The 25,002-nt window shown below is 32.9% G+C and overlaps 1 pseudogene; it reads left to right on the top strand.

Moving 5' to 3' along the window:
• Nucleotides 1-1,631: 1,631 nt before the first annotated feature.
• Nucleotides 1,632-25,002, top strand: part of LOC141549804 (glutamate decarboxylase 1-like) — a 60,284-nt pseudogene continuing 36,913 nt past the window's right edge.

Here is a 25,002-nt window from a genome sequence, read left to right as displayed (position 1 = left end):
TAGATAAGAAATGAGGAATGCACAAGAGTTAACAGCTTGTGAAAACATTGAAGAATACAACTGCTTAAAAATACAATACGACAAATGCAAAAAACTTCTATTGAGGAAAACATTTTCAATAGTATAATTAAGCAAATGGGAAAAAAGTTACAAAAGCTAATTGAAAAAAATCACACATTAAAAACTAGAATTGGGAAATGGAAGCTAATGATTGTGTAAGACATCAAAAACTGAAAAGAATGAAAAAATGATAGAAACAAAATAGTATAGTGGTACTTTGATCTATCGATCTTATCCTTTAAAGCATGGTTAACTGACATACAAGGGCTGATCCCTGAGAAAAAATAAGTCTGGATCTTAATTAATAAGAGTCATTAATATAATAGAAGAAATAAATATAGAAATAATGTATATATATATATATATATATATATATATATATATATATATATATATATATATATATATATATATATATATATAACCCAATACTGCTAGAGAACACTAAGATGGAGAGAGAGACAGACAGACAGACAGAAAGACAGAGACAAGGACAGACACAGAGAAACAGAGACAGCGAGATACAGAGAGGGTGACAGAGAGATAGAGAAGAAAGGGAAAAAGAGAGGAAGAGAAAGAGGAAGAAGAAAAGGGGGGGGATTCAAAGAGAAAAAGATTGGGAAAGTGATAAAGACAAAAACAGATAAAGAGACAGAGAGATACACAAAAAGTCAGAGACAAAGATATATAGTTTGTTGGTTAGAAAATGCCTTAGAGCCACAGAAATATGATTTAACTGTTTCATTTGATATATGCTGACTGTGTGAACCAGAGCAAGCCATTTAACTTCTGTTTCTAGGTAACTAAATTAAAGCTATAGGCTGCAGACAAGGTATCACCCTGTATTGGTAGAGGGAGTATTCTTACAGGAAACTTCCCAATAAGAATGATGCAATAGCTTAAGTTTTTAACTCTAGCAGGTTCAAATCTTCCACAAAGAAAGTATTGATTAATGCTAATTGACTTTTGATGCCAAAATGTGTTCAAATTTCAATGATAATTGAATAGTTGATACAATTTTTTAAAAATACAATTTTTAAAAACAGATTTTTTTTCTTTAACTCAATAATGAGGGACAGTTCATATTAGGTAAAATAACTATTTCATAACTTTTATTTTATATATATATAGATATATATTGTATTATGCGTATTATACAAATGCACTATGTAATATTACATCTTTTAGAGTATAGTTATTACATGTCAGTTGTACATATAGTGCTACATGACATGGAAAAAATGAATGTAGGGCACAATCTGGCTTTTAAGGGGTTTCTAATTTAGTTGGAGGGACAAAAGACAGATGCATGAAAAATTAAATCACAGCAACGAGCAAACTGATAGAACAAAATAACCATAGAAGGAACTTTACAAGCAAATTCATAACAAATAGATTTTACTGAAAACAATGTGATAAGGTTTTAGATGAATTATTACTATGGTTATTTTCTTGTTGAAATCCATTTAGTTACCCAATTTCAAAAAGAATCACATACAATTAAGACACATAAAATATCTTTACAAACACAAAACAAGCTTCCCTCAAAATGTTCTTGTCCAGCTGTGCAGATGCATGAAGTACAGAGGAGAAAACAATCTATTTGTGGTATTCAAGGTGGTAAAGAAGACAAGGAAGAAGATTACAATATTGAAAGTTTCATGACAAATTTTTCAAGTGTTTATACTTCAGGTAAGAATGAAGAAATCAGATACCTTTCCCCTTTGAAAAAATATTTTATGTGGTATAAAAGAATCTCATTTTTGATGTATCATGCTGAAAGAAAATAATATATTTTATGAAAAATCAGAGTGAGTGTTCCATCCACCATTTCTTGTAGAAAAGAGGGATAACTATGATTACTATATATTGCACTATATGGTCAAATTAAATTGCTGCATATTTTTCTTTTTTCTCTCTTCTTTTCTTTCTCATTTTCTTTTTCTCTTTCTTTGCCTTTTTCTTTCTCCCTCCTCTCCACTCTGCTTTCCTCCCTCTTTTCCTTCCTCCTTTTTTTCCTCCCTTCCTCTCTTCTTTTCTTCCTTTCTTCCATACTTTATATGCCATTTGATCCTAAATGATTGTTACTGTACAATTGAAATAAATTCCTGATAGATTTTCTTGGGAACTATTGCTTATTTAAATCTGAATTAAATCTTCATATTTCTTTGAGTTATTTCTAGATTTATTACCACATAAACATGGAACTAGAATTACAGAACACTTTCTCCTCGAAGTAGTCGACATTATCCTGCATTATATTAGAAAAACCTTTGATGAAGAAAGTAAAATACTGGATTTTCATCACCCTCAACAACTCCTTGAAGGTTTGGATGGGTTCAACATAGAACTCTCTGACCAACCCAAAACATTGGAGCAATTACTTGTTGTTTGTAGAAAGACGTTAAAATATGGAGTTAAAACAGGTAATACATAAAAGAGAAAAGTACACTTTTGAGAATAGAAAGTAATACTACTGTTAAGTTTATTATCAAATGTAAATTTTTGGGAAATTTGAATAGTGTTTTATATATAAATATATAATGCATATACATGTATGTATGTAATCTTATTTAGCATTGACAGAATATTACTGGGGTACTTGCTTGAAAATGTAATTTCATTAATATATTTACTCTTACTTTCATATAGTATAGCTACTATAGACCCTTCTAACCTGATCTTTTTCTCATTTTTTATAATCATTATTCAGAATTTTCCTTATTTTATAATGCCTGTACCCAATGTTCTGAGTTTATAAAATGCATATTAATTCTTTGAGAAAAACAAGTGAAGTACATGAGTTATATATTTTATATAAATATCTCTTATTTCATCAAATTTGAGATATTGGCAGCATAGAGATTACCTTCTTTTTTTGTTTTTAATTTTTATTTTATTTTATAATTATAACTTTTTTTTTTGACAGTACATTTGCATGGGTAATTTTTACAACATTATCCCTTGCACTTACTTCTATTCAGATTTTTTCCCTTCCTCCCCCAACCCCCTCCCCCAGATGGCAGGCAGTCTTATACATGTTAATTATATTACAGTATATTCTAGATACAATATGTGTGTAGAACCGAATTTCTTGTTGCACAGGAAGAATTGGATTCAGAAGGTAAAAATAACAGTTTACACTCATTTCCCAGTGTTCCTTTTCTGGATGTAGCTGATTTTGTCCATCATTAATCAATTGGAATTGGATTAGCTCTTCTCTATGTTGAAGATATCCACTTCCATCAGCATACATACTCGTACAGTATCATTGTTGAAATGTATAATGATCTTCTGGTTCTGCTCGTTTCACTCAGCATCAGTTGATGTAAGTCTCTCCAAGCCTCTCTGTATTCTTCCTGTTGGTCATTTCTTACAGAAAAATAATATTCCATAACATTCATATACCATAAGTTACCCAACCATTCTCCAATTGATGGACAACCATTCCTCTTCCAGCTTCTAGCCACTATAAAAAGGGCTGCCACAAACATTTTGGCACATACAAGTCCCTTTCCCTTCTTTAGTAGTTCCTTGGGATATAAGCCCAGTAGTAGTATGGCTGGGTCAAAGGGTATGCACATTTTGATAACATTTTGGGCATAATTCCAGATTGCTCTCCAGAATGGTTGGATTCTTTCACAACTCCACCAACAATGCATCAGTGTCCCAGTTTTTCCACAGCCCCTCCAACATTCATCATTATTTGTTCCTGTCATCTTAGCCAATCTGACAGGTGTGTAATGATATCTCAGGGTTGCCTTAATTTGCATTTCTCTGATCAATAGTGATTTGGAACACTCTTTCATATGAGCGGAAATAGTTTTAATTTCATCATCTGAAAAGTGTCTGTTCATATCCTTTGACCATTTATAAATTGGAGAATGGCTTGATTTCTTATAAATTAAAGTCAATTCTCTGTATATTTTGGAGAGGAGGCCTTTATCAGAACTTTTAACTGTAAAAATGTTTCCCAATTTGTTACTTCCCTTCTAATCTTGTTTGCATTAGTTTTGTTTGTGCAGAAACTTTTTAATTTGATGTAATCAAAATTTTCTATTTTGTGATCAATCATGGTCTCTAGTTCTCCCTTGGACACAAACTCCTTCCTCCTCCACAAGTCTGAGAGGTAAGCCATCCCATGTTCCTCCAATTTATTTATGATTTTGTTCTTTATGCCTAAATCTTGGACCCATTTTGATCTAATCTTAGTATGTGGTGTTAAATGTGGGTCCATGCCTAGTTTCTGCCATACTAATTTCCAGTTTTCCCAGCAGTTTTTGTCAAATAATGAATTCTTATCCCAAAATTTGGGATCTTTGGGTTTGTCAAATACTAGATTGCTATTTTCATTCACTATCTTGCCCTGTGAACCTAACCTATACCACTGATCAACTAGTCTATTTCTTAGCCAATACCAAATGGTTTTGGTGACTGTTGCTTTATAATATAGTTCTAGATCAGGTACAGCTAGACCACCTTCACTTAATTTTTTTTTTCATTACTTCCCTTGATATTCTCGACCTTTTATTGTTCCATATGAATTCTGTTGTTATTTTTTTCTAGGTTATTTAAATAGTTTCTTGGAAGTCTGATTGGTATAGCACTAAATAAATAGATTAATTTAGGGAGTATTGTCATCTTAATTATATTCGCTCGGCCTATCCAAGAGCACTGAATGTCTTTCCAATTATTTAAATCTGACTTTATTTTTGTGGCAAGTGTTTTGTAATTTTGCTCATATAATTCCTGACTCTCCTTTGGTAGATATATTCCCAAATATTTTATATATTGACCGTTATTTTGAATGGAATTTCTCTTTGTATCTCTTGCTGTTGGATTGTGTTGTTAATGTATAAAAATGCTGGGGATTTATGTGGATTTATTTTATATCCTTCAACTTTGCTAAAATTCTGAATTATTTCTAATAGCTTTTTAGCAGAGTTTTGGGGTTCTCTAAGTATACCATCATGTCATCTGCGAAAAGTGATAATTTGATTTCCTCATTTCCTACTCTAATTCCTTGAATCTCTTTCTCGGCTCTTATTGCCGAGGCTAGAGTTTCTAGTACTATATTGAAAAGTAATGGTGATAGTGGGCAACCTTTTTTCACTCCTGATCTTATAGGGAAAGGTTCTACTTTATCGCCATTACATATGATGTTTACTGAAGGTTTTAAATATATGCTCCTTATTATTTTAAGGAATAGTCCATTTATTCCTATACTCTCCAGCGTTTTTAGTAGGAATGGATGTTGGATTTTATCAAATGCTTTTTCTGCATCTATTGAGATGCTCATATGGTTTATATTAATTTGATTATTAATATGGTCAATTATACTAATAGTTTTCCTAATATTAAACCAGCCCTGAATTCCTGGTATAAATCCCACTTGGTCATAGTGTATTATCCTGGGGATGATTTTCTTAAGTCTATTTGCTAATATCTTATTTAAGATTTTAGCATCAATATTCATTAAGGAAATTGGTCTATAGTTTTCTTTCTCAGTTTTTGATCTACCTGGTTTAGGTATCAGTACCATGTCTGTGTCATAGAAGGAATTTGGTAGGACTCCTTCAATCCCTATTTTTTCAAATAGTTTACATAGCATTGGAATTAGTTGTTCTTTAAATGTTTGGTAGAATTCACATGTAAATCCATCTAGTCTTGGGGACTTTTTCTTAGGAAGTTGGTTAATAGCTTGGTCTATTTCTTTTTCTGAGATGGTATTATTTAGACTACTTACTTCTTCCTCTGTTAATCTGGGCAAGCTATATTTTTGAAGGTATTCTTCCATTTCATTTAAGTTATCGAATTTATCGGCATAAAGTTGAGCAACGTAGCTCCTAACTATTGTTCTAATTTCCTCTTCATTAGTGGTGAGTTCACCCTTTTTATTTTCAAGACTAACTATTTGCTTTTTCTCTTTCCTTTTTTTAATCAGGTTTACTAAGGGTTTGTCTATTTTGTTGGTTTTTTGCTCATTCTTGCTGGGTATGTTATTCTTGGCTGCATACCGAGTTCCTTAGCCTTTCGGAATATCATGTTCCAGGCCCTTCGTTCTTTTAATGTGGACGCTGCTAGATCCTGGGTTATCCTTATTGTGGATCCTCCATATCTGAATTGTTTTTTTCTAGCAGCTTCCAATATCTTTTCCTTTGTCTGATGGTTCTTGAACTTGGCCACTATATTTCTTGGCGTTTTGATTTTAGGGTCCCTTTCAGTAGGTGATTGATGAATTTTTTTCAATGTCTATTTTACCCTCTGTTTCCAGAATGTCTGGGCAGGTCTCTTTGATAATTTCCTCGAAAATGGTGTCCAAGCTCTTTTTTTCCTCACATTTTTCAGGGAGTCGGATTGTTCTCAAATTGTCTCTCCTGGATCTGTTTTCCAGGTCTGTTGTCTTTCTAGTAAGGTACTTGACATTCTTTTCAATTGTTTCATTTCTCTGGTTTTGCTTGACTCCCTCTTGGTTTCTCCTTGAGTCATTCATTTCTACTTGTTCCAGTCTAATTTTCAATGATGTATTTTCTTCATTCACTTTCTTTATATCTTTTTGTAATTGTCCAATTGAGTTTTTATCTTCTATGGAATTTTTTTCCACTTTATCCATTTTATTTTTTAGAGAGCTGTTTTCTTTTTCCAGCTCACTAATCCTGTTTTCCTTGGAGTTGTTTACCTTTTCCAGCTCACTAATCTTGTTTTTCAATGATTTGATTTCTTTATCCACTCTGTCTTTGAATGCAGGGGATGACTTCTCCAGGCTCTCTTGCCAAGCTTCCCTTTCCTTTTCCCATTTCTCTTCCAGCTCTCTTGTGAGAGCCTTTTTGATTTCCTCTATGAGATTCTTTTGTATTGAGGAGCAGCTCATATCCCTCTTAGGGGATTCATCTGGGGACGGTCTGTTTTTAGTCTCCTCAGTGTTTGAAGTCTGCTCTCTCTCCATACAAAAGCTGTCAATGGTTAGAGCCCTTTTGAACTTTTTGTTCATTTTGTCAGAGTAGGAATCGAAGAAAACAAACTGCCAAGACAAACAATTGGTCTGTTTTGCGGGGGATGGGGCTGGATGGTATTAATGGGCTTCCTCTACAGACTGGGGGTAGGGCAGCAGAGAGCCACTAACAGAACAGCAATGACTGTACTGATTCTGCGCTCTGAGGCTCTGAGAACGCACTGAGTCAGTCCAGTTGGGGGTTGGGGGTGGCCGGGTTCTGAGAGACACTGGCTTTCTGGGGTTTTAATCTTCACTTCCGGTGTTTACATCCTCTCTGATGCTCCTGGCTTGCTGCCAAGACAGAGTATCCCCTCTGGGGAAAAAGTCTTTTCACAGAAACGGCAGAGATCATACCCCTCCCCCTCTGGTCAGAGCTGTGTGAGCTGCCTCTCTAGCTCTGGCTTGCCTGCCCTCATTCTGTGCCAAGTCTGATTGACCCTCCCCCGAGCAAACACAGACCTTTTCTGGCGACTTTCAAGGATGTCTTCTCTTGGTGATTATTTGTGGATTTCTTTCTGGGTCAAGCATTAAGTCTGAGGCTTGTCATGAAGTAAGTTCTGAGAGAAAACAGGGAGCTCAAGCAGCTGTCTGCCTCCACGTCGCCATCTTGGCTGGAAGTCCGAGATTACCTTCTTAAATACTTGTCACAAATTTTCTATTTCTTGATAGGTGAATCTTGTTGAGATCTGTAGAAGTTGACTAAAAAGCAGTTAGTAAATGTCAGAAATCAGGATTTTATTCAGTTTTTTTTCTAATTTAAAAAAAAAACTTTTAAAATTCAAAATTAAATTATACATAGAATATTCTCATTAAATGTATTCATAAATTTATATAATGGGACTCCATGAGAAGAAAGGCTCTTCCTAAACCCTGTCAAGTGTACAGTGTTATTGAAAAAAGTCTGAATAATCTGACTTTTTTTCAGTGAGATAGAACTTTGAAAAAATTAAAATGTTTTAATTTTCTCATCTTTCAGCCTCTTGCCTCACTTCTTATACTCCTAGCCCTAAATGGGAGGGTTAAAAAAAGAGAAGCATAAAATCCTTACAGCATATCTGTAAAACTGTTATAACATATCACTTGTGCATTATCAAGTAAAAAAAAAATTCTCATGTTCTCCATCTCTATTTTGCATGTTAAGTTTACCCCCTCTCTCTTAGTGAGGGTAGTACTCTCTTTGATTTTAGCTGTTGATTTAATATGAATGATTTTATCATGCTTTTCAGTGCATTTGTCTATAGTCATCCTTGTTTCTTTTTTCCCTCTTATGTGTGTTAAAAAAGTTTCCCTCCATTGCAACTTATTTTGTTTTTTAGCTTTTGTTTTTATCTTTCTGGATCTTCACAAGGATTGCTTTTCTTTTTGTCTATATTCATTCTCTTCTTTTTCTTCTTTCTCTCTCTGTCAATCCTAAATGCTTATTTTTATTCATACTGTTGATACATTTTTATTTATTCTTTTGGTTCTTTGCACATCACATGGAATTCAAGCTTCTAAAATAGCGATGATCTCTTTTCTAATTTTATCCTATTTTTTTTTATATTTTGTGCCTTCTTTCTTTTTTTTCCACTTTTGTATCTCAATCTTAGAAATACCAGTTCATGAGAAAGATAATCAAGATAGAAGCATTAGCTCATGGTTAAAATCTTCTTGTGTTCCATAAATTTACTCTCTCCCTTCTTCATTATTATTTTCTTTCTCATTTGCCTTGCAATCTCTTCTGTGGATTTGTGACTTCCAACACTTCTGGATGGCAGTTTCTCCCAAGTGTTCTAATTTTCATTCTTGGGAGACAAAAGGGAAAACACTCTCAGAAAAAAAAAAAAAAAATTTTTTTCTCCTGTTCATCAATTCTCTGAAATAAAGACCCATTAAAGGATCTATTTATCATTATAGAATATATTTTTACCCATTAGGGTAACCCCCTTTCTTGATTATTTATAACTTTCACTATTCAATTTCCATTTAGCAGTGCCTTCTTTCTTGATCTCACCCATTCTCTTCTTTCCAACACATTATTTCCTCTCATTGTTTACAATAGGTTTGATCAGATTAGGCAAGCAGGTAGCAATAGATAAGAGTTCTGAACTGAAGTCAGAAAAGCCAGAGGTCAAACTCAATCTCAGATGTTTATTATCTGTGTGACCTGTGAAAGTCACTTTACCTGTCTGCCTCAATTTATTCAGCTCTAATATTGAGGAATATAATCACACACCCCTATGCAGGGAGGTCCCTTTCTTTTTACCTCCACAACTTAGTTTCTCAAGCTTCATTCAAGGTTTTGATCAAATCCCAAATTCTACATGAAGTATTTCCCATGTCCTAAATTGCTATATCTTTCTTTCTCAGATTATCTTTTATTTGTATCTTTTATGTGTCTAGTTTTAACATCAGTAGATTCCAAAACCATTGAGTTCAGGGACTATTTTTGTCTTTCTTTATATTCTAACAGTTAGCCTGAGTTAGCATTTAATAAATGCTTTGAACTAACTGACTACATTTAAAAGCCTTTCCTCTTGATAACATATAAAAAGCCTCTGTTATGTTGTTTCTTCCCAGGGCACCCTCGCTTTTTTAACCAGCTCCCCAGTGGGCTTGATATAACTGGATTAGCTGGTGAATGATTGACAGCTACTGCAAATACTAACATGTAAGTAGGTTTTCCCTACCTTACATCTTAGAACCAAAATCACCAAACAAACTAATTCTTTTGAGACAATATTTTGCTCTGGCCAAAGTAGCCCCCAAATTTGAGAATCCTATCACATGGTGATATTGTTAATAGAGTTGGGATACTTGAGACATCAAAGCCTAGGAAATAGGCCTAAGTCATTTTTATATTGAAGTATCATTAGAGCCAGCTTATAGCCTGGAAATTTTCACCATCTATATCATGATATTAATCAGCCTTATGCACCATTTGTACAATACATTCTGACACCTGAGATATTCATGTAAAGTTGCTGAGCCAATCAGTCACCAGATGCTCAGGGATCAGAACTTCCTGAACACAAAGTACATCCCCAGAATAATTTAATTTGATCTTCATTACCATAACCCCATTGCAAGTAGTAAATCAATTTATTTCCATCACCTGACAATGCATATTTTAGTATCTAGAACACAGGCAATCAATGTGTGCTTGTTGAATGAATGGAGAATTGTTAAGTGAGTAAATGAATGAATATGTAGGGACATGCCCAAAATATAAATCCCTTGTAATTTTGTTATATAATCAATTGTGATGATTTGTCTATTTGTCTCTGAAAATCATCATAATTGTGATTCTCCAAAAAGTTCAGGATAATTTTCCACATAAGGAAAACAGGGAATAAGTAATGCTTTATAAATATATGTGTATATATATGTATGCATATATATATATATATATATATATATATATATATATATATATATATATATATATACACACACACATATGGCAGGTGCTACACATAGATAATGAAATGGATCAGGAATAAAATAAAATGGATTGTCTTTGGGAAATTTTAAGGTATATTAATGACTTCTCACTTCTCCCTGAAATGAGAAACCATCTTTGTAAAATATATATTCCTTTGGATATTGTGTATGGCTTTATGTCATATAATACAATAGGCTCCAAACATTTAATATTAATGGTTAAGCCAAGAGGCAATGGAGGGTTTCATGATAGGAGTAAGTATACTATAGTATTGTCATAAAAGAAATGCACAAGAGAAGCATTGTGAAAGACATCAACAGAGAGATATATGTCTAGTGGGATAAAGGCTGCTTACATAACAAAAGCAAAGAAAAAAAATGACCCTATAATAATATATAAACTTCTTCTGGAATATAAGAGAACAGAAATTACATGGAATGCAAAGGAAGGGATGAGTTATATATATATATATATATATATATATATATATATATATATATATATATATATACACACACACACACATACACACACAAGGATGCAACAATCCTAACAATGAGACTTGCATCAGAAACACTTAACAAAGAAGAGCAATTGATAAGTTGAAGTTTTTTATAGTTCTCTTAATTTGGAGAAGAGGTAGTCAGGAGTAGTGCTTAGAGAGACACCTTCTCTTAAAACCACAAAAAACATGGGTTCAAGTTTTATCTGTGACACATACTGGTTATATGATCTTGTATAAGTCACTTAACTTCTCACTTAAAGACATTTCAGAGAAATGGTAGAGGGATTTTCATTACCCAGGTTATATAATCAACAGAGTCCTAAAGACCTAAGTTTACAATGGATCTCAGACATTTAATAGCTTTGTAGTCTTAGGCAAAACACTCATTCTGTTTACTTCATTTTCCTCAGGGGTATAATAGCCCAAGGTTGTTGTGAGAATCAAAGGAGTTATTTGAATGTGCTTAGCACAGAGTCTATCATTTAGTATGTCCTTCCTCTTTCTTTCTTCCTTCTTTCTTTCTTTTTTTCTCTCTCCTTTTTTCCTCCCTCCCTCTTTTCCTTTTTGCAAGATATTGCTTTAATTTTCTTTGTAGTGTTACATATATATATATATATATATACATATATATGAATATATCCATATATATATATGTGTATATGTGTGTGTATTTATGTATGTAACTAAACTGTAAAGCTCCCAGGTTATAGATAAAATATAGCTAGAAGCCAGAAAGAAGCAATTCAAATCTCGTGGAGAATGAATCAGGGAAACACAGCCTTCTACATTAAAGGATTAAAGGAGTTGGAATATGATACTGCAGAAGGCTAAGTAGCTAGGAGTATGTTTCAAATATGAATGAAAATTCATCTCAAAAATAACTTTAGTATTCTTTAGAGAAATTTATCTATAGTTTTCTTTTTTGTTGTTGTTTTTACACTTCTTAGTTTAGCTATAAGCACTATTTTTGTTCCATAAAAGGGGATTTGGTATGATTCCTTTGCCAATTTTTCTACATAGTTTTGCAATTAATTATTCTTTAAACATTTAGTAGAATTCACTTGTGATTCCATTTTGTCCTAATGCTTTTTTTTCTCTTAGAAAACGGAATTATTGCTTGTTCAATTACTTTTTTCTAAGATAAGGTTATTTAAGCATCCTATTACCCCTTCTGTGCATCTGAGCAATTTATATTTTTGGAGATATTCATCCATTTTTCGTAGATTGCTAGAATTATTGGCAAATTGGCAAATTAAGTCCTTTAATTTCTTTTCATTGGTAGTGAATTCATCCTTTTCATTATTGATGCTCATTATTTGAGACAATAAATCTTCTTAGATCATACCACCTTCAATGAGTTGAAAACTTACAGACCTCCAGAACAAAATCTGCTACTAGGAAAACAAATAACTGAAACGTGAAATGAGATCCTTCCACCGTGATAATGGAGTCCAACTTTAACATCAAGTTAAAAGTCAAGAAATAGATTTGAAAAATAAGTAAATGACCAAAAATAATTAGAGTAAGAAAGTTACTATGGTACCATGAAAGTTCAAGACACAAATTTAAACAACAACAACAACAAAAAAAAATCAAAATAGTCACATCAAAGAAGAAAAATCAGGATTAGACAAAAGTCCAAAAAATTCTTAGAGGAACTCAAAAAGTTTTTTAAAAATTAAAGGAAAGGGGAAGTTGATTTTTGGGAATTAAGATGGCAGAATAAGCATTAAATCATTGTAAAGCTTTCATATTCACTTACAAACACTTCCTAGCTGTGTGACCCTGGCCAAGTCACTTAATCCCCATTGCCTCAGGGGAAAAAAAAACTAATATGGATATGTATGCTATATGATTTGATGTATATCTATTCAGTATTGATATTACTTAATTGCCCATGGCATTTTTTTTTAGGATAATGTAGTTTTTCTACATATCTCTTTTAATTAGGTTATCTGAGAATCTGATTGCAACCCCTGTGTTTTTTTTTTTTTTTTTTTTCTTGTTCAGTTGAGGACAGCGAATTTCACTTCAGTCTTTTATTTATACTCTGCTGTCTCTGCCTATGTTCTTATCTGTAAAGAGTTGTAAGATCTCTTCTCCACCTTGAAGCTGTGATAAAAGCCCATGTGACCAGAATCTAGACAAAAGTGATGGCTTTTCTAGGATTGTGACCTGAAACTCCATTTGGTCAATGTGAGAGTTATATACCTAGTAGCATCAAAAGATCTCATATAATCTCATTTTCTTCAATTGTCTGAGAGCTCTAAAAGCTGCTGTTTCTGATGCAGCTGCCTTCAAGGCTGGCTGCTAGCTTGCTGGGGTGAGCTATGCTGCTTTGTGCTACACTTTTGACCACCAACCCAGTGAGACAAACATTTCTTGATTACCTAAAATACTTCAGTTCCAAAATTTGTTTCATCCTGATTTTTTTTTTTTTTTTTTGCTTATTCTGGCAATTTACAATTTGATTTGAGGTGTCATTTGGAGGGGAATTTGGGAGAGTTCAAATGAGTTCCTTCTTTTTCTATACTATCTTGGCTTTGCTTCTATTAGGATGCTTCTGACTGAAGGCCACTAAGACTAGTCTCCAGAGATTTATTCTCTTTGTCTTAATGTTGTATCTATAAAAAACAAATAGGATCTCCTGTGCTTTTATAATGAGTCACCTTACACTTAAGTGGTCATGATTTTGAGGTAACCTCACATGCTCAATGTTTTTCCTTCTCTATTGGAATATGAAAATAACTTAAATCACAAATCTATTCATTTGTTTCCTCTGTCAAGAATTTTATCTAATGCTTTATCTTTACATATTTATACAAAAAGATCATTCACTTCAATTATAAGTTTATTATTGTTATTGCTGTTGTTCAGTCATTTTAATCTTGTCTTGTTAACTGTATTTGAGGTTTTCTTGGCAAAGATAATATCTAGTCTCTTCTCTAGCTCATCTTGTGGATAAGGAAACTAAAAAAAATAGGTTTAAGTGACTTGCCTAGGGTCAGAAAGCTAGAAAGGGTTTAAAATAAGATTTAAACTCAGGAAGATGATTCTTCCTTACTGCAGGTCCAGAGAACTCTCTCCACTGCAGGACCTAGTTGACTGCTATGATACAGATTGCAATGTGCAGAATTGGTGCTTCCTTATTAGCTAATATAATGTGAAAAAGAAGGATATAAAAGCCAATTAGTATAATTGGTGAAATTCTGTGCGTGGAATTAGGAATTTTGAGTTCAATTCTTGCCTCAGATAATTACTAGCTTTGATCATGTTACTAAAATTTGGAATTAATATTTTCATCTTTAAAATGGGAATAATAATAGAATCTACTTAGTATTGTTCTGAAGATGAAATAAAATCATGTATATAAAAAGCTTTGCAGAACATAAAAGTTATTTTATTTAATGCTGAATTCATTTTCCCTGTGAATTTACTTTATTACATTTTTTTTGTAAAACAAAACTTTGATAATCAGAAAATTGATCTCTTGACTCATGGGTTCTGTTGCCAAGATGTTTTGAAGCAAATAAAGATTTTTAGAACAGTGCCTTTGACAATTAGGAATAGGAGGTGATGAGTTAAAGAAAAATGAAAGTAATCTCTGTCAGAGATCAGAAATATGTAGGTAGCAATCAAATGAAATGCCTTATAGAATGAACCTTAAAAGCCAAACTGAAACAACTGAGCTAGATACCCATTTAATATATTTTTCCCACAAAAATTATTTCATTTCAATATTATTAATGCTTTGAAAAATGTATTTTTCTACTTGACATTTCACAAGCACTAAAAAGTAGGACTATAGCTATTATAAATTTTAAAATTATGATTTAAAATCAACTAGATTCATATCTATTGCTTGTTTTTTTTTTTTTGTTGTTGTTGTTGTTTTTTTTTTTTTCTTTCTTGAGAGGCAGTGCAGTGTTATGGAAATGACATTGAGGAGACCTGGTTTTGAATTTTCTTTTTTGCTATTCATTCTGTGCCAGGAAGTAACTGAACAACACTATTTTAATCTTCATTTCCTTATCTATAAAGGGAAAAAATTGATAGTACCTATAGAACTTACCTCATATAGCTGCCATGAGCTTCAAATGAGATAGAGTATTAAAAATACTTTGTAAATCTTATAGTACTCTATAAACAAGGTACTATTCCTACTTAGTCCTTATTAATTTTGTTGTATTTCTCCTAGGTTTATTTTAAATGTATTTTAAGACAGTATAAGCATCTTAAGATAGAGGCATAAGAAATTTGTCAGGAGTAATTCTGTAATTATACTCATAATTCTGCTTTATGAAGCACAGTTGATAATTTAGAGAATTACAATTCTTCAAACCAACAATTTTCCTTAAACATATATTGGAAAAAGAAAAGAGACAGATTATTGTGTGATGCAGCAGTGATAGAACTTTTACCTTTATTTAAATATATCTTCCAAGTTTTTTTTTTTTTCTAACAATATTATAATTATCATTATTATCATCTTTCAGATATAGTATTATGTAATTTTGCATAGCCAATATAGAAGACATATGATATAATGTAAATAACATTAGACTTACATATAGATTCAAGTCATCTCTGAAATACTTGTTGAATGTCTGATTATGTAAGTCACTTCAGGTTCAGTTTTCTCACACATAAAATGTGACTCAAAATTGGACCAACATCACATATTGTGGTGAAGAGATTAAGATAATCTATGTAAATATATTATACATATTTAAATTCTATGTAAATATTATTCATTACTACAGATAACATTTACTTATGGATGTATAGTTTATAATGCAATCAGCAATTTAATTTATATCTTATACAGGTTTACATATGAAATATCCCCTGTGTTTATTGTAATGAAAATGATACTTCTCAAGAAAATGCATGAAATAATTGGCTGGGGAGAAGCCAAATTGGGGAGAATATTTTCTCCTAGTAAGCAGAATATTTAAGGACCAATTTAAATCATGTATAATGAGACATAAAAAAAGATATTTATTTTTAAAGTAAAATTTAGGCATATCTTTCTTTTAATAGTAATGATGCTAGTTATTTATTTCACTTGGATTCTTTTCTCCCCACTTTTGTTCCTTTTCTTTATACTGGAAAAAATAGAAAAAAAACATAATTAAGTTGCATTGATTATAATATATTGATTGATTTTTGCTGATTTTTCTTCCCTTATTTAAAATAATTAATATTTAACAAAATAATGTCTATTTAAAAGCAGAGAAAGGGAAAGGTAAAATGGAAATATTAGGCAATGGAAAACCATAATAAAAATTACTTTAATTAAGTTGGATACTTAGCTGTTCTAAATATATTCAAATGTTTGGATTTGAATTATGATATTCCACAATAATAGCTCTGATCCTACTTAAAATCCTATAAACTTTGACAGATGAGATTTTTAAACCTCTGTTGATCATCTCAGATATGGTAGTGAGGAGCTGTAAAACTAAAAATAGAAAAATTACTAGATTTTCACATGCAAAAAAAAAGGATAGATTATGAGAATTATCACACAGTAAAAATTTCCTTAATCTATAACGTTCTAGAATTGATTATTGCCCTAAGGACTTTGGGTACTTGAACAAGTAAAGAAGATGTGTCAACTAAAGAATTATGTGTAAGAAGTATAACTTAAAATAATTTATGCCAGATTAACTTAATTTCCTATTTTTATTAGAATTGATGGACTGCTAGGTCTGGTCATTTGTAGAACCATAATGTTTTCATTTCATGAAACATCATGAGTTAAATACTTGACTAAAACTCATTCATCCTAGGTTTCAGTGTCTTTTTTATTTTAGCTTTGCTCTTTGAAATCAAGATTTTACTTAGCATACCTATATTTCAACATACTTATCTGTACAATAACAGTATTGAGCTAAATGATTGGCTATGATCTTTCCAATTCTAATAGCCTAGCAGACTATATGCATTTCCAATTTCAAGTCTGTCATGATATTTTCACATTACATATATATATATATATGTGTGTGTGTGTGTGTGTGTGTGTGTGTGTGTGTGTATGTGTGTGTGTATGTGTGTGTGTGTGAGTGTGTGTGTATAGACACATATACATACATAATTTTTTCAATGGTAGTTTCAGGTCAGTTCAATGGAGGGTATTCGTATTCAGGTACCAGTTAGAAGAGATGGATTCAAATCTTCTCCAATAAATTAAATGATCCCATGAATATAGATGGCATTTTTTAAAAATTGCATTTCCTTCATAGGACTTTGTATTTTAGTTTATTTTTGCTTTATTCTAGAAAAAGAACTTTAAAAAATAAGTAACTTACATTATTAACCCTTCCTCTTAATATTGTGAGAATATTTTCAAAATATAGCAATGACAATTTAATTTTAATTGGGTGAATTTCTGAATTTCATGTTATTTTCTTCATTCTAATTTGTTGAAAACTGAATCATTATTTTTCCCCTTTTCTCTTGTCTGTAGGTGGGAGTATATCAAATCTCTATAGCATATTAGTAGGTCGTTATAAAATGTTTCCAGAGATTAAAACCAAAGTTATGGCTGTACTTCCACACATTGTATTATTTGTTTCTGAACATGTAAGTAAAGATTTAAGTGAATAAACAGTCCTAAATTTTATAAATTAGAAATAATACAGTGGCCACTCCCATCATCTCTTCAGTCTGAAGTCCTGAGCCCCCAGTCCTGGGAGCATGCTGTCTTATTACTTCAACTCATCCCTACCCCATTACTTGGTCAATGCATTGGCCCTTGTGACACCTGCTTAGGAAATTCTACATGACACATCTACTGCTGTGTAATCAGGCATACTGAGGAAGCAGCATGGGGATACCACACATTCACTTGGGCTCAATTCGACAACCTGTAATGTATTTCACCAGGACCTGATACCCTGATATCTTCATGTGAGAGGATGTAGTGGGAAAAATCAACCTCTCAGAATCTTGAGTTAAGGTATAGTTCAAGAACCACCATGTAAAGTTTCACCAGCAGAAGCAGCCAATAGGTAGGAAGATGGATCAATTCAGGACCTTGATTGCCCATTTGTCACCTTTGTAACCTTAAATAATTATCTTCTTTCTAGGTTTCCCTGTAATTTTTTTGGAGGGGAGGGGATGACATCCAAGGTTGTTGCTAACAGCTTATAATGGAAGGAAAAAGGCCTGTTTTGTTTTGGCAGGAAATAAGGATCTCAGTTTTAACTCTAGACTCAGAGGGATCTCAGATATCCTACCATGTTACAATTTAGAATAATAAAAATTAAAAATAAAGAGGTCTGCCTTCCAAAAGACTTAGATAATCAACTAAATCTCCCCCATCCAAGTAGGAAAGGACTTGATTTTATTAGAACATTTGAGAAGCTGCCTCTCCTCAGTGATGCAATAAAGAAATGTTGTGTTTGGGTTCAGTAGTCCTGTGCAAATTCAGGAATCTAGATTATACCATTGAAAACAATATGGCCTTGGGCAAAGGCCAAAATCCTTCCATTTCTGAAATAGTAAAATTATATGAAAAATTCTCAGAAAAAAACAAACCTGTAAAGACTGTAGCTATGTAGAATCTTTCAAAGGAATCTTTCCAACCTGCAAAAAGACCCACAAAAACTCACTTCCAATTTTAAAGATCTAGCTTAGATGTGGGTGGCTTTAACACGAAAATTTCATCTACCTTGGCCTCCAGAGGAACTGGACATAGTCCAAGAACCAGTTGGGGTCAGTTTAAGGCCAGCTCAGTCCAACAGGTTATACCCCACACCAGCTGGGGCCCACAGACCCTGGAGAGATAGTCGTTAAACATTAAAGAAGTCCAGCATTAATTGCTTAGCTAAATTTTATCATCACACAGCTAGTCTGATTTGAATTTATCCTTCTGAATCCAGGGCCAGTGCTTTATCTACTGGAACATCCAGCTGTGCTTGTTTTTAAAAATGGGGGGAAAAGTTAAAGTCCTGGTAATGCTAGGTGGGCTTGGAATAGTAGGAGATCTTTACAGGGATATAAAGTTACACTCTGGCTCCATTCAACACTGTTCTGACTGGGTTCCCTGTTTGGGTATTGTCTGCTAAATTCATGTTTCAGTCATAATGGAATTGACTTCCTTTTGCTTAGGTGGGGTCTGCAAGTGCATTTTCAGATTGGAAAGAGTGAAATGGAGAAATTAGTGTTTAGTAACAAGAGTCCTAGGCTGATTATAGATCTGGACCATTATTGTTCATCTTGACTCTGCCTTTAACTCTGACCAGACAAGGACTTCAGTTTCTCTGTGCAATGGGCAGGTTTGGACAAGATGGTCTCTGACAGGATTTATTAAGGATCTACATCTGTTAAATTGGTTGGCTAAGTGTATAGAGTGCTGGGCCTGTAGTCAGAAAGACTCATTTTTCTGAATTCAAATTTAGCCTCAGACACTTACCTATGTGACTGGGCTAAATCTGTAGGGCTGGGCATCTGGGTTTTAGCCCTGTGAACTGCCTTGGCTATCAAGAGCATGCCCTCAACTATTCCTTTCTGGAACTTCACTCTTCTTTTCCTTCTTCTCCTTCTCCTTCTCCTTCTCCTTCTCTTCTTCCTCCTCCTCCTCCTCCTCCTCCTCCTCCTCCTCCTCCTCCTCCTCCTCCTCCTCCTCCTCCTCCTCCTCTTCCTCCTCCTCCTCCTCCTCTTCTTCTTCTTCTTCTTCTTCTTCTTCTTCTTCTTCTTCTTCTTCTTCTTCTTCTTCTTCTTCTTCTTCTTCTTCTTCTTCTTCTTCTTCTTCTTCTTCTTCTTCTTCGTTAATTTATTTTTTATTAATTTTATAATTATAACTTTTTTTGACAGTACATATGCATAGGTAATTTTGTTTTTACAACATTATCACTTGTACTCCCTTCTGTTATGAATTTTTCCCCTCCTTACCTCCACCTCCTCCCCTAGATGGCAGGCATTCCCATACATATTAAATATCTTATAGTATATGCTTGGTACAATATATATGTGCAGAACCGAATTTTGTTGCTATTGTTGTTGCAAAGGAAGAATTGTATTCAGAAGGTAAAAATCTGGGAAAAAAAACACACACACACGCAAAAAAATGCTCACAGTTTACACTCATTTCCCAGTGTTCCTTTTCTGGATGTAGCTGATTTTGTCCATCATTGATCAATTGGAATTGGATTAGCTCTTCTCTATGTTGAAGATATCCACTTCCATCAGAATACATCCTCATACAGTATCATTGTTGAAATGTATAATGTATAAATGTATAATGATCTCCTAGTTCTGCTCATTTCACTCAGCATCAGAGGATATAAGTCTCTCCAAGCCTCTCTGTATTCTTCCTGTTGGTCATTTCTTACAGAAAAATAATATTCCATAACATTCATATACCATAATTTACTCAACCATTCTCCAATTGATGGACATCCGTTCATTTTCCAGTTTCTAGCCACTACAAAAAGGGCTGCCACAAACATTTTGGCACATACAGGTCCCTTTCACTTCTTTAGTATTTTCTTGGGATATAAGCCCAGTGGTAGCACTGCTGGATCAAAGAATATGCACATTTTGATAACTTTTGGGGCATAATTACAGATTGCTCTCCAGAATGGTTGGATTCTTTCACAACTCCACCAACAATGCAGAAGTGTCCCAGTTTTCCCACAGCCCCTCCAACATTCATCATTATTTGTTACTGTCATCTTAGCCAATCTGACAAATGTGTAGTGGTATCTCAGAGTTGTCTTAATTTTCATTTCTCTGATCAATAGTGATTTGGAACACTTTCATATGAGTGGAAATAGTTTTAATTTCATCATCTGAAAATTGTTCATATTCTTTGACCATTTATCAATTGGAGAATGGCTTGGTTTCTTATAAATTAGAGTCAATTCTCTGTATATTTTGGAGATGAGGCCTTTATCAGAACCTTTTAACTGTAAAAATGTTTTCCAATTTGTTACATCCCTTCTAATCTTGTTTGCATTAGTTTAGTTTGTGCTTAAACTTTTTAATTTGGTGTAATCAAAATTTTCTATTTTGTGATCAATAATGATCTCTAGTTCTCCTTTGGACACAACTCCCTTCCTCCTCCACAAGTCTGAGAGGTAAACTATCCTATGTTTCTCTAATTTATTTATGATCTCATTCTTTATGCCTAAATCTTGGCCATTTTGATCTTATCTTAGTATGTGGTGTTAAATGTGGGTCCATGCCTAGTTTCTGCCATACTAATTTCCAGTTTTTCCAGCAGTTTTTTGTCAAATAATGAATTATTATCCCAAAAGTTGGGATCTTTGGGTTTGTCAAACACTAGATTGCTCTTTTTATTCACTATCTTGTCCTGTGAACCTAACCTATTCCACTGATCAACTAGTTTATTTCTTAACCAATACCAAATGGTTTTGGTGACTGTTGCTTTATAATATAGTTCTAGATCAGGTACAGCTAGACTACCTTCATTTAATTTTTTTTTCATTACTTCCCTTGAAATTCTCTCTCTCATATGAATTCTGTTGTTATTTTTTCTAGGTCATTAAAATAGTTTCTTGGGAGTCTGATTGGTATAGCACTGAATAAATAGATTCGTTTAGGGCGTATTGTCATCTTAATTATATTTATTTGGCCTATGCAAGAGCACTTTCCAATTATTTAAATCTGACTTTATTTTTGTGGCAAGTGTTTTGTAATTTCGCTCATATAATTCCTGACTTTCCTTTGGTAGATGTATTCCCAAGTATTTTATACTATCAACAGTTATTTTGAATGGAATTTCTCTTTGTATCTCTTGCTCTTGAATTGTCTTGGTAATGTATAAAAATGCTGAGGATTTATGTGGATTTATTTTGTATCCTGCAACTTTGCTAAAGTTATGAATTATTTCTCATAGCTTTTTAGCAGAGTTTTTGGGGTTTCACTAAGTATACCATCATGTCCTCTGCAAAGACTGATAGTTTGATATCCTCATTTCCTACTATACTTGAATCTCTTTCTTGCCTCTTATTGCTGAGGCCAGCGTTTCTAGTACTATATTGAATAGTAATGGTGATAGCAGGCAACCTTGTTTCACTCCTGATCTTATAGGGAAAGGTTCCAGTTTGTCTCCATTACATATGATGTTTACTGATGGTTTTAAATATATGCTTCTTATTATTTTTAGGAATAGTCCATTTATTCCTATACTTTCAAGCATTTTTTAGTAGGAATGGATGTTGAATTTTATCAAATGCTTTTTCTGCATCTATTGAGATGACCATATGTTTTTTTATTAATTTGATTATTAATATGGTCAATTCTACTGATAGTTTTCCTAATATTAAACCAGCCTTGCATTCCTGGTATAAATCCTACTTGATCATAGTGTATTATTCTTGGGATGATTTTCTGAAGTCTTTTTGCTAATATCTTATTTAAGATTTTAGCATCAATATTCATTAAGGAGATTGGTCTATAGTTTTCTTTCTCAGTTTTCAATCTACCTGGTTTACGTATCAGTACCATGTCTTTGTCATAAAAGGAATTTGGTAGGACTCCTTCAATCCCTATTTTTTCAAATAGTTTATATAGCATTGGAGGTAGTTCTTCTTTAAATGTTTGGTAGAATTCACATGTAAATACATCTGGTCCTGGGGATTTTTTCTTAGGGAGTTGGTTAATAACTTATTCTATTTCTTTTTCTGAAATGGGACTATTTAGATTACTTACTTCTTCCTCTGTTAATTTGGGCAAGCTATATTTTTGAAGGTATTCTTCCATTTCATTTAAGTTATCAAATTTATTGGCATAAATTTGAGTAAAGTAGCTCCTATTGTTCTACTTTCCTCTTCATTAGTGGTGAGTTCTCCCTTTTCATTTTCAAGACTAATAATTTGGTTTTTCTCTTTCTTTTTAAAATCAGATTTAATAAGGGTTTGTCTATTTAGAATCAACTCTTAGTTTTATTAATCAATTCAATAGTGTTTTTTTACTTTCAATTTTATTAATCTCACCTTTTATTTTTAGAATTTCATGTTTCATGTTGGTCTGGGAGTATTTAATTTGTTCTAGCAATTTAAGTTGTAAGCCCGATTTGTTAACTCTTTCTTTCTCTATTTTATGCAAGTAGGCCTGTAGAGATAGAAAATTCCCCCTTATTACTGCTTTGGCTGTATCACACATATTTTGGTATGATGTCTCATTATTGTTATTTTCTTGGGTGAAGTTATTAATTATGTCTATGATTTGCTGTTTTACCCAATCATTCTTTAATATAAGATTATTTAGTTTCCAATTATTTTTCGTCTATTTTCTTTTGGCTTTCTATTAAATGTAATTTTAATTGCATTGTGATTTGAAAATGATGCATTTACTATTTCTGCCTTACTGCATTTGATTTTGAGGTTTTTATGTCCTAGTATATGATCAATTTTTGTATAGGTTCCATGAACTGCTGAGAAGAAAGTATACTCCTTTCTGTCTCCATTTAGTTTTCGCCAAAGATCTATCATAGCAAACTTTTCTAGTATTCTATTTACCTCTTTGAGTTCTTTCTTATTTATTTTGTGGTTTGATTTATCTAATTCTTAGAGTGCAAGGTTGAGATCTCCCACTTTTACAGTTTTGCTGTCTATTTCTTCTTGCAGCTCTCTTAATTTTTCTTTTAAGAATTTAGATGCTGTACCACTTGGTGTGTATATGTTTAATATTGATATTGCTTGATTATCTATGTTACCCTTTAGGAGGATATAATGCCCTTTCTTATCTCTTTTAATTAGATCAATTTTTGTTTTTGCTTGATCTGAGATGAGGATGGCTACCCCTGCTTTTTTGGCTTCACCTGAAGCAAAGCAGATTCTGCTCTACCCTTTTACTTTTATTTTGAATGTATCATTCTGTTTCAAGTGTGTTTCCTGTAAACAATATATAGTAGGATTCTGGCTTTTAATCCAGTCTGCTAACTCCTTCCTCTTTATGAGGGAGTTTACCCCATTCACATTTATGGTTAGAATGACTAATTCTATATTGCTTGCCTTCTTGTTAACCTCTGCTCATGCTTTTCTCCTTTCCTTCCCTCTTACCCCCCTACCCAGTATTAAACTTTTGAACACCACTTACTTTTCACAGCCCTCCCTTTTTAGTATCCCTCCCCCATCTTAAAGTTCCTCCCCCTATTTTACCCCTTTTCCTCACAATTTCTGTATTCCCTTCCCCTTAGCTTACTCCTTCCCTCTCACTTTTCAATGAAGTAGAAGAAGTTTCACCATAAATAGAATATGTCTATTGATATGCACTTTGTTCATCCCCCTCTTTTCTTTCTCTCAGATATAATAGGTTACCTTTGCCTATTCATGAGATGTAGTACCACCACTTTCCCCTTTTTTATGCTATAAATTCCTTTCCACCTCTAGTTTCTAGGCCAAATTTTACCTTTAATTAGTCACTTATATTCATTCTTTTATGTATAATATGAGGAGAAGTTGGGAAAGATGTTAGGGAGGATCTAAGTTTTTTGGCATGGAAATTTCAGAGGTGGATATGCACAGGAGAACATAGGATAGGATAATCATCTTAACCACAGGGTCAGTGTTGAAGTTATGAAAATAGAGACCACTAATGTAAATAAAGAGAATATCCATAATCCTGGATAAATAGCTTCTTAATAATAAATATAACATTGTGCTATAATAAATAAATTAGATATTAGACATAAATATAACTAAAACAAGTATTATCAATTCATGCTACATATATTTATATGTTTATATGTATAATTTATATGTATACACATAAAGCTGCATGTATGTATATGTTCAAATTTTTGAGATTTCAGTACAGGTGATGAGCTTCCTTCAGAGTTGATAATCTGCTCAACAATTATCAATGTTAAAGATTGTTCAGGGAAAAGAAAGGTTGAATGGATTTTTTTGGGGGGAGGGGTCAACCAGTAAAGCTGCATGTATTTATATGTTCAAATTTTTGAGATTTCAGTACAGGAGATGAGCTTCCTTCAGGATTGATAATCTGCTCAACAATTATCAATGTTAAAGATTGTTCAGGGAA

Source organism: Sminthopsis crassicaudata, chromosome 1 (genome assembly GCF_048593235.1).
Source record: "Sminthopsis crassicaudata isolate SCR6 chromosome 1, ASM4859323v1, whole genome shotgun sequence".
In the NCBI taxonomy this organism is placed as follows: Eukaryota; Metazoa; Chordata; class Mammalia; order Dasyuromorphia; family Dasyuridae; genus Sminthopsis; species Sminthopsis crassicaudata.
The sequence above is the reverse complement of the archived record's forward strand: the minus strand, read 5'-3'. Positions and strand labels throughout refer to the sequence as shown.